Raw genomic sequence first — 10,626 nt, forward strand, 5'->3', positions numbered from 1 at the left:
AGAAATTGAGCGATGAATATATATATATATAAACTTTAAATCTAACTTTCTCAGATTCATTAAAATATCACTCTATCTATACTCATCCCATCATATTTTTAAAAAAAAATTAGCTTTTAACGTAATTAATTGCTTTATTTTCCTTACAAAAGAAGAAAGGTGTCATTACACTGTTGGCAAAGGTTATTTTTCTTAATTTTTGTATTATAATATCAATTGGTTAATATAGTATTACTTAGAACCTTTATCGACTCAACTCCTCTTTTATATTTTTTTCAAATTAAAATGTTAGCTTCTTAGCCAATTAACTAATTTATTTTTCTTAGAAAAAAGAATGTGAACACTGCTGTGAAAAGGGCGTGAACACTAATACGCAACTGAAATATCAAATTTAAAATTGAAAATTTTATATATTTGGTATCTTTTTACCATATAAAAATCTCAATCAAAATTGAGATTTTTATATGATAGTATGCTACATATTGGAACTTTTTTTTTCAAAAATAGTTTTTTTATCTGCTTTTTGAAACTCTATTTTATCGTTCATAGCACTAGTAATGGAAGGAAAATAGTTATCAAGCCATTTTTTTCGTAATTAATCGTGAAGCTTTTACATTTTTTTTTAATTGCGTGACAGAACAGCAATTCAAGAACTTGTTTTTATCAAAACGATACATATCGAGGAAATGTTTAATTTTAAATAATTTTTATTTAATTTTATTAAAAAACTAACTTTACAACTATCCCATTGCAGCAGCAAAGTAGTTAATCTTTCATCTTTTCCAATCATGACCACATCATTGGCAAATGCTATTTTCTTAGAACTTTTACATAATAATATCACTTAGTAATTGTAACATCACTAAGACCTTTATTTACTCAACTCATATATTTTCAATTTAAGAAAGGATTTTAACTTTTGAGTTAGCTAATTACTTTATTTTGCTTACAGAAGAAGAAGGATGTGAACAGCAGTTCAAAAACTCATTTTTAAAACGATGCATTTCAGTGGAAAAATTCCCTCTTGAAAATTAACTCCACCATTATCCCATTTCAGCAGCAAAAGTAGTTAATCTTTCATCTTTTCAAATCATGGTCATTACATCGTTGGCAAAGGTTATTTTCTCTTTTCCCATCTGAAGTTTCTCTTCACCACTCAAATTAAATCCTCATTTGCCATTATCAATTGATTAGAGAAATAAATTGTCTACTAATGGTGAATTTCAGCGAGCTACTGAAATTTCAATCGATATGCTGAAGTTTTCGAAAAGTAAAATACTTTAGTTTCATTAAACAGTAATTGTAGTTTAAATCAAGGCCCTTGAAATAGTTTTCAAAGGGGGCAATCCATTATTTTTAATAAATGAATACAATTTAGAGCAAAAATATCAAATAATGAGTTCTTTGCGAAAAGTCTACATTTAAGAATTTAAATAATTTTTTATAAGAAATTGAGCGATGAGAAATGTTTAACACAAACTAATTTTTTCTTTGTTTTCACTTATTCTTTTAGAAAAAATAAAAACGTATCTTTTTCATATCAGCATAAATAACTAATTTAGATTACTCTAATGCTTACTTTTTAAGCTGAGAAAAAAATATGATCAAAACTAACAGAATATGGTAAACTTTACCGTATTTATGGCTCAATGAGAACCCCAAAAATCTCGATAACTTTTGGGTTAGATATTTTGCAATGATTTTGGCAAAACTAACAATAAAATATAGTTTATAATATGTGATAAAATTTAGTTAATGTGGTAAAATGTGGTAATTTATTTCATGATACCTTAGACCTTGTCATAAAAACCATTTATTATATTAATTTTACCCTTCGGTTTTGAATTTTTTGCTAAATTTGGCGTAATGAGAACTATAATTTTAATAACCGTAATTTTTTGGTAAACCGTTGTCATATGAAAGGAAAAATTACTAAATGAATTATTTAAGTACCGTATATTTTTGTTTTATTAACCAGAATTATGATTTTTCTTAGAACTTCTATTACCATACAGTACGATAATTCTTCTAGAATTATTTTCTCCGTTTAGTTAGTGTTAACTTAATCGGCATGCGTAATACTTATATGTCATTTAAAATGTACACTGGTGGACAAAATGAAGAGATGGCAGACGTTTTCCCAAATATCTCACAAAATACTGAATATAAATAAATGAAATTTGGTATGGATATAGCTTATTCCATGATAATAAAGTATGCAAAACAAAAATGAAAGTGCCATTCACTGGCAAGACCTATTGCCAATAAATCCAATGTAGTCTGAACTTAAGGATAAAAGATGACAATAAAAGTGAGGCTTGTACAGTGTGTGTTGCCTCTAGTATGGTGTATGGTCACCCCTGACAGACAAACAGCATGCAAAACGAGTATGCATGCTGTTAATAAGGGAGTTAACCATTCTTCCACCAGAGCAATTTTTAACTCCAGAATGGTTCTGGAGGGAGGTTAGCGCTTCGCAATAGCTCTCCCAAGAACATCCCAAGCATGTTCAATAGGATTCAGGTCAGGGAATTTAGCCGGCCAATCCATTCGTTGAATATCCTCGCTTTCCAGATACTCATCAACCATGAGAGCTCTATGTGGTCGCGCATTGTCGACCATAAAAATGAACCAGGGGCCAACAGCGCCCCTGAAAAGACGCTCACGGGGCTCTAGGACCTCCTGCCTGTACCTCTGGGCGTTCACGGAACCATTGTCAAACACATGGAGCGGTGTGCGGGTATCTTGCATGATCCCTGCCCAAACCATGAGTCCTCCACCAGCATAATGGTCCCTTTCGATAATGTTGCTGATGGTATCGGGTTCCAGGTTCCCTCCATATCAATAACCGTCCAGAATCAGGTTGTAGACTGAATCTGGACTCATCGGTGAAGAGAACATTAACCCATTGAAGCTGCGTCCAATTCTGATGTTGTCTTAATTTTGTCCACCAGTGTTTATTTCGTGAGGTACAAGAATCTTCTTTTGTATTTTAAAGCTTTTTTTATGAAAATTTCATTTGTAAAATAGGAAACTTTCACTCTCTGCATTACCTGTCTTACTGGAGCATCGTTGGCGCTCCTAATGTGGTGCCCCTGAAAAAAAATTCCAACAAATATGCCCTACTGATACCTGGATGAGATGTGTCAATCGCGTGGACATTGGAAAATTAGAACTTATAAACTGAAATGTTTAAATGCATGTCTTTAGGACAAGTAAAATATAATTTAAGACTAATACTTTATTTATTAGTTCTGATTTATTTTATCATTTTTGAAATTAAAGTCGTTTAGGAAAGTACTCAGAAAATTTTGTACTTTAAAACAGATATTACTATTCTTATTTTCGTATATCTTTATTGCTCCAAGCAAGACGTTAAAATTTACAGCGAATTTAAGATATATGAGCAATTCTATAAATAAGCGCCAATTAGGCGGCCAAAATTTTTTTTGGCCGCCTAATTGGCGTTTATTTGTAGAATTGCTCATATTTATTGGTACATTTCTCGACTCACTTTAAGCTCATCACCAGTTCTTTTATCCTAAAATGATTCATAACATTCATATTTTAAGAATAAAACATAATTTTTGTTATTTCAAACACTGAGTTTTTTCAAAATCACTTGTTTTGATTAAAAATTACTTATATTTTCATAATTGATATGTTTGTTAGATAGTAAAGAGCAAATGATGTTTTATATTTTATACACCGAGATCGCCTGTTTTGTATGGGGATGTATCATGTAATAGGGTGATGTATCATATGCGTAAGTTTGGAAGAAATATATTATAAGATATTAAAGAGATATTAATAATGATATATTATATCTAATATACAATTATAATGAATGATATATTATAATGATATATAATATCTTATTAATAATGAGATATTAAAGAGATATTAATTATCTTTTTCTTACGTTAAGAATTAGGTTTATCACTTTTCTAATTTAAAAGCTATGAAATTTTATATATTTCCATTTTATTTTTTAAATCTTATTTTTAATTTTAACTTTATTTTAACGATGCTGCAAATTCAATGGCTTAAAATTTCAGTTTCAGACAAACAACGGTTTATTTATCATTATGCCATTTGCAGATTTTCAGTTTAGAAGAGTTTATTTTGAGATATATTTTAAAGGGTGATGTATCATATAAAACATCTGAGATTCAAATCTACAGCTTATTTTCTATTTTTGAAAAAAAAAAGCTTCTACACAGTATTGACTGCAATCAAAAATGCAAAAATTCCAAAATCGAAATGTCAGTATTTTTTAAAAAAAAAAACATTTTATATTTATCGATAAATTATCTCTCTATTTATTTCAATACTTTTTCATAAAGTCTAATCAAGAACTTACCATTAATATATTTTAAGTTATGGAAAACTAACACATATCTCATTTCTAACGAATAAAATAAAATAAAAAAATCTTTGAAAAAAATAAAACTGAAACAGAACGGAAAAAAAATTAATAACATTTCAAAGACTACTTTTAAAATATAAATATTAGTTACAAAAAATCCAACCAAAAAAAAGTTAAATTAGAACATTCTGAAGGTAGTAATTACAGTAACCAATCTGATTTGCGCTCATCTTTTCGAGCAGAAATTTAATTTTTTACATTTTCTTTTCAAATTACAGGAAATCGGAAGGGAAAAGATAATTACAAATACATCACTGGTAAAAATATATGATATAAATTATATTTTCGGACATTGAACTAAAAAGTTCTCTATCTTCAGGAAGTAATTAACAGAGCAACAATTAATTTCCGTAATTGTTGATAAATCCGGAGCAAGTATGGTTTTGACTTTTTTATGTCTGAGTAATTAATTATTTTTAGTCTTATAAATCCACAGAATTCAGTTAAATATTTTAGTTTCCATGAGTAATTGATTTTCATTTTAAATCCAAAAAATTAAGCAAAAATGATAAATTGCAAGCTAAATTAATACATAACACACTTAAAGCTTTTAAAAATATTATTTTTTTTGTCTTTACTGATTTAATAATATTTTTTCATCATTTCGAAGTTGTTTATTTTTCGTTATTTATTGCTTTTCAATTAAATCGTGACAAAGGAAAAAATATTAAGTTAATATTAAATATAAGTTAAAATTAAGTATAGGTTAAAATTAAGTATAGGCGAAAACTAAGCATTGTTGGTAAATCAGTAGTTTAAAAAATTTCTTTTTTGTGGGCCAAAGTCTTCTTCAAAATTGTTTTCCATTTTGAATTCTTCTTCGGGGTGTTGAAATTGGTCAATCCCAGTGTTTTAAAATCCTCATTAAAGCAATCAATTCACCTTAGTCTCATGCCTCTAATTGCATCCATTGGTTTGAAGACTTTGAATTGTAACGAAGGTGGGTTCATTTTGAAGAAGGGGCCAACAGTTTGAATGTTATTGTATTAATAACTACCTCTCTTCAAAGCTTGTAAAGATTATTTTTGAAAGTATTTTTAAATGTACAGTTGATATTAGCTGCATTCTTGATTTAAAAAAAAAAAACAATTTGTTTTAAAACCATTCGCAACCAATCATTATTTTGTCAATGCAATAATTAACGTGCTCTTAAGGTAATAATTGATGGGCAATAGATGCAATAATTGATCATTTTATATCACTTAGCTCCTATTATAATTTTGATAACTAAAAAGCGCTCGAAATATAAATAAACAAATTTTATGGGAAGAAAAAATCCTTTCCTTTTTTACGCCCAAAACTAGTTTTAAATTTAAAAACTAACCTTAAATTTTTAATATTATTCAGTATGAAAAACTTTTCTTCCGTTTTATTTTATAAATTATATTTTAGTGAATGGATGAATTAAAATGAATTTCAACCTGAATCAAAAAATACTTTTATATTTTAGTTCAATAGCTAATTGTATTAGTAATAAATGAAAATGTATACAATAAATAACATAAACACGTTTTCCAAATTGACTTCATTGATTATTTTAAAGATCTTTTTTTTCTTTCTTTTGGTAAAAAATATTCTAATCTATAATAAAAAGAAGAGTCTGTCTGTGTGTCGCTGATTTCTCCAGAATCGTTTGAACTAGCTTAATTAAATTTGGTGACTAGATGAAAGGGACAATTTCAGCCCCGATCCAAAAAAATTGCTAAAATAATTCAATTAAACCTTTTAGGAGAGATGTTTGAAGTATGGAATTTGTCTAACTATCGATAAGAATTAAACCGCAGACGATATAGAAATAAAAATGCGACTATTAGAGAGTCGCAAAAATTTATTTTATTTATGTCAATCATACTTGAGTCTTTATCATAGTAAAATTATGAGATATGGTTTCTAAAAGATACATTTGCGAAAGAAGTAATACATTGTAAAAATCAAACTAAGCTGATTTTATTTACTTTTTGTCGTAAATGTCTGATATTTCGCACCGATACAGTAAGATAATTTTTAGGATATGTGTTTAATAAAGCATTTTACGATAGGCACTTTTAAATTTTACGCATTGTTTTCTACACTCTATGAATGGTTAATTTTACTTCGAAAATAGAAACTGAAAAATAGATTTTACCAAATAGATGTTTTTATGCCATGCTCTAAAGTATCTCGATAAAATTACTGAATTTTACCACATTTTTCAAATTTTATCGCACACTTTAAAACCATATTTATTTCTTAATTTTACCAAAAGCATTACCAGAATGTTTTGGTAAAAATTACCAAACTTTTTGGTGCTCTCATGAAATATGGTTAATTTCACTATAGTCTACTAGTTTTGACTATATTTTTCTCTCTGTGTGTATCGTATATAAATGTTATCAAAAATTTAAGTGCTACTGAACACCGAAAAGGGGGATCCTTTGCACTAATCCGAAACTTTGCACTAAAAAAGGAGCATTGCACTGTACCAAACACTGTACCAAACACTGAGCAATAACCCGCGGCGTTTCACTGCACGACTTTTGGAGTTTAAATACACTAAACGTTTTTGCAATGTAGGATTCACATAAATATTTTGTAGTTCAAAACTATAGTAAAAGTATTCATATTAAAATTAACAATTTATATTATAGAGCTTATTTTTGAGGCAATGAACTCTTTTACAAGCGCGTTTATATTGAAAAGACTGGGCAATTTGAAAGAAAAAAATTAAAATAAAGTGTTAAAAGTAAAATTAGCATTATAAAAGCTTTGTTTGAGAAAAATACATGCTACATTCATCATCTTTCGCAAACAGCTGGAAATATTGTCTCGATTGTTATAGTGTTTATTCTTGAGACTTTTAGTTTCTTCATCCTTCCACAGAATAAAAAAGAAATAATAACTATTTTTTTCGTTCTTATTTTCCCATTGAAAAAATAGTTTTTGTTCAGGAAAAAATATTTTTTCCAGTGAACAATAGGTCAATGAAACGTTGGATCTCATGAAACTTTGTTTAACTGCATAAAGGGATTCTATTAATAAAAATCTGATTTTCATTATATAAATTATTTAGTTAGTTATTTTCTTTAAAAAATAATGCAAGCGTAAATAAAAAGCATTGATAATAAAATACCAATGCAAAATGTTAATGAGTAAAATATTTCACGAGAAATAATACTTCAACGCATAACGAAGTAATAAAGCAACAGATATTTTAAAGAAGAAAAATGAACATTCATGCCATACATTCTACCTCAAGATTCTAAGCGTAATTGATTTAAATTATACTAGTGGGCAGCTCCCCCTACTCGCTAACGCTGCCCAACCCCCGAAAATTGCTACGCAATCTTATATGGTTTGCTTCGCAAACCAAGCTCTCTTCACTCGATACTAACTTAGGTCCATTGCAAATGCACAAAATTCTAAGAATTCAAAACAATCATTCAAATCCATATAACAACTTTTTTTTTAAAAAAAAATTACATCTTTTTAGTAAATACTAAGTCATTAAAATAAATTTGAATTCAAATAAATGACATGTAATTCGTTAAACCTATTAGAAATGTGCTATAGTATAAAATCTTAAAGCGTAACAGCACGACTGAGACTCATTTTTCAATGAATAACTAATAACAATAATAAAACAAATAAATTCGTGATATAAATCAAAAATCGTCAAATAAATTCGTATTATATAAATTCGTGAAAAAAGCGCTTTCGACAAAATACTAAAATAGAGATCTATCGACAAAGACTACTCACTTCTGCCTAGCTTATGCTCTCTCTGGTTATTTCAGTTTCCGTTTTTAAAAGAGGTATATATTGAGCCATCTCAGCTAGATTTGGCATGTGACATTTTTAGCGGCAATCATTGGTCGATTTTCCAGCGTTGCCATTCGGGGAGTTGTAATGAGGCTTTTTTTGTCGCCGTGTAAGAGATCTATATATATAGATTACACTTCAATAATTTTATTTTATNTGCAATCATTGGTCAATTTTCTAGCGTTGCCATTCGGGGAGTTGTAATCAGGCTTTTTTTTTGTCGCCGTGTAAGAGATATATATATATAGATTACACTTCAATAATTTTATTTTATTTTATAGCCGTCTTTGAACAGCGGACCCAATATTTCGGGCCTACAACTACCAATGTTCAACTCCATAGCCTAGTAATTTTGAACCCAATGCAGAAGACAAGGAAATTCATGGATCAAGTATTGGGAGATCAACAATAAAGCAACAAATATTTAAAAAAACAGAAAAATGTAATAATTACAAAAAATAAATTTAAATCATTCTACCTCAAGATTTTAAGCGTAATTGATTTAAATTATATTACACTTCAATAATTTTATTTTATTTTATAAGCGTCGTTGAACATCCGACCCAATATTTTGGGTTTATGACTATTAATGTTCAATTCCGTAGCCTTGCAATTTTGAACACAATCCAGAAAACAAGGGAACTCCTGGATCAAGTATTAGTCGAAAGTTGTCCTCGTGGAAGACTTTCTGATGGAACTAACCCGTATTTGCGTTACATGGTGAGGAAAAATACGAAAACTTCCCGTGGTTAGTTTGGCGGCAAAGGGACTCTAACCCCTGCTCCATCTACCAATGAGGATATTTTACGTCATCAATGTGGTCGGTGCAAGCCGAATGCGGAGTTCGTATCGACCTGGTTCACCTCAATGGTGGGCGAACGCTCTAGCCCTTGAGCCACCGTGGCTCAGACATCATTAATTTGAAAAAATCAATGAGCGAATTGTATAAATTAAAATTTATATAAAATATAGAGTTGATATAAGAAACTGTATATATGCAGTTGATATAAAAGAAACTGTATCATAGTATTTTGCAAAGACGCTAAACATTAAAATAAAATTTATTGTTTTATACTATTTCACATATATATTATTTCTTTAAAAGTAACATTTCCATATTTTTAAAAGTTTTAAATTTATATGTTAAACTTTAGCTTTATTTTTTTACTAAGAAATATACTCACAGTCATATCTTTAGTAATGCTTTGAAATATTTAATAAGCTCTAATACAAATTTTGAATGTCATGCTCTGATATACAGTTGCGATATAGTGCTGATCAGTTTTACTGCCAATTATGAAAACTATATTTTATGCTGAATTACATTTTGAGAATTATAAAACCTTTATGGATAATGGGTTGAAATTAACCTCACCATTTTCTATACACAATTATAAACTTGTTTTTCTAAACAGCAAATTTTTTATCCCTTTTACTCAAAATACTAAAAGCTAGCTAAAAACTGAAGTACGCAAAGAAAAAGATGAAGATTAATTACGAACTGCAATAAAGAATAATTTAAAATTTTCGGTTGTTTGGAAATTTATGAGATTATACGAAAAATAAATAAAAAGGGAAATGTTTTAGCATAAATTTTATTTCGTAATTGCCTTTCACACATGAAAAGTATTTTTTTACTTGTTTTACATAATTAAAGAAAACTAATTATGCGTTAATGAAGTGCTAATTATGTGCTAATGAAGAAGAAACTTGTACACGAACTAAGAAAAAGACATATAAAAGTGTAAGTGTTAAATGGCTTTTCTAATGGATGTTAAAGCATGTTTTTTTTATTAATATGGCAGTTTTCCCTTTTTTGTGAAGATATTAAATATTATAATTAATTGCAAGATACTGTGAAAGAATATTTCACCTTTAACTAAAGAAAAATTGAGAGTTTACTTAAAACCTGTAAAAATTGTTACTTTATTATTTTGAGGTAATTTACTTGAAGAAAAAAAATAAAAGAGCAGAAATTTGCTCGTTGCTTATCATTTTTGTTTGAAATTTATATCATTCAGTTTTTATGTCATCATTTTGAAATGAAATTCAGTGTAACCATATTTTAAAAACGTTTTATGAAAGAAGTGCATTGGAATAAAAATCACCTTGTATGTGATATGAAAAGAAAAGAAAAAAAGATGATCAAAACTTCTAGAACACGGTAAAATCCTTAGCGTATCTGGCTCCACCGAAACACCAGAATCATGGTGTTTCATGAATCATGGTGAATCATGGTTTCTACCGAAGCTCTTCGATTATGAATTTTGGCAAAATTAACTATAAAATATGTTTTTATTACCCAGCTGATTAATAGTAAATGTTACAATATTACCTTTGAGTATGGCATAAAAACAGTTTAGTCTATTAAATTTAATTTCCAGTTTTGTAGTTTTGCT

At 28.5% G+C, this 10,626-nt stretch overlaps 1 protein-coding gene across 3 annotated transcripts in view; it reads left to right on the forward strand.

The window, feature by feature from the left end:
* LOC107444790 (uncharacterized) overlaps positions 1-8,710 on the forward strand; it is an 87,459-nt gene extending 78,749 nt beyond the window's left edge. For 2 of the 3 annotated variants that reach the window (XR_006224947.2, XR_011637792.1), the window contains one exon: positions 8,509-8,710. The gene's annotated coding sequence lies outside the window, so the exon portion shown is untranslated. Of the gene's footprint in view, positions 1-952; positions 1,117-8,508 lie in introns of all 3 variants that reach the window. The other variant, XR_006224939.2, reaches the window with a different exon arrangement.
* Positions 8,711-10,626: the final 1,916 nt, after the last annotated feature.

The sequence above is a fragment of the Parasteatoda tepidariorum genome, chromosome 9 (assembly GCF_043381705.1).
Source record: "Parasteatoda tepidariorum isolate YZ-2023 chromosome 9, CAS_Ptep_4.0, whole genome shotgun sequence".
Classification (NCBI taxonomy): domain Eukaryota; kingdom Metazoa; phylum Arthropoda; class Arachnida; order Araneae; family Theridiidae; genus Parasteatoda; species Parasteatoda tepidariorum.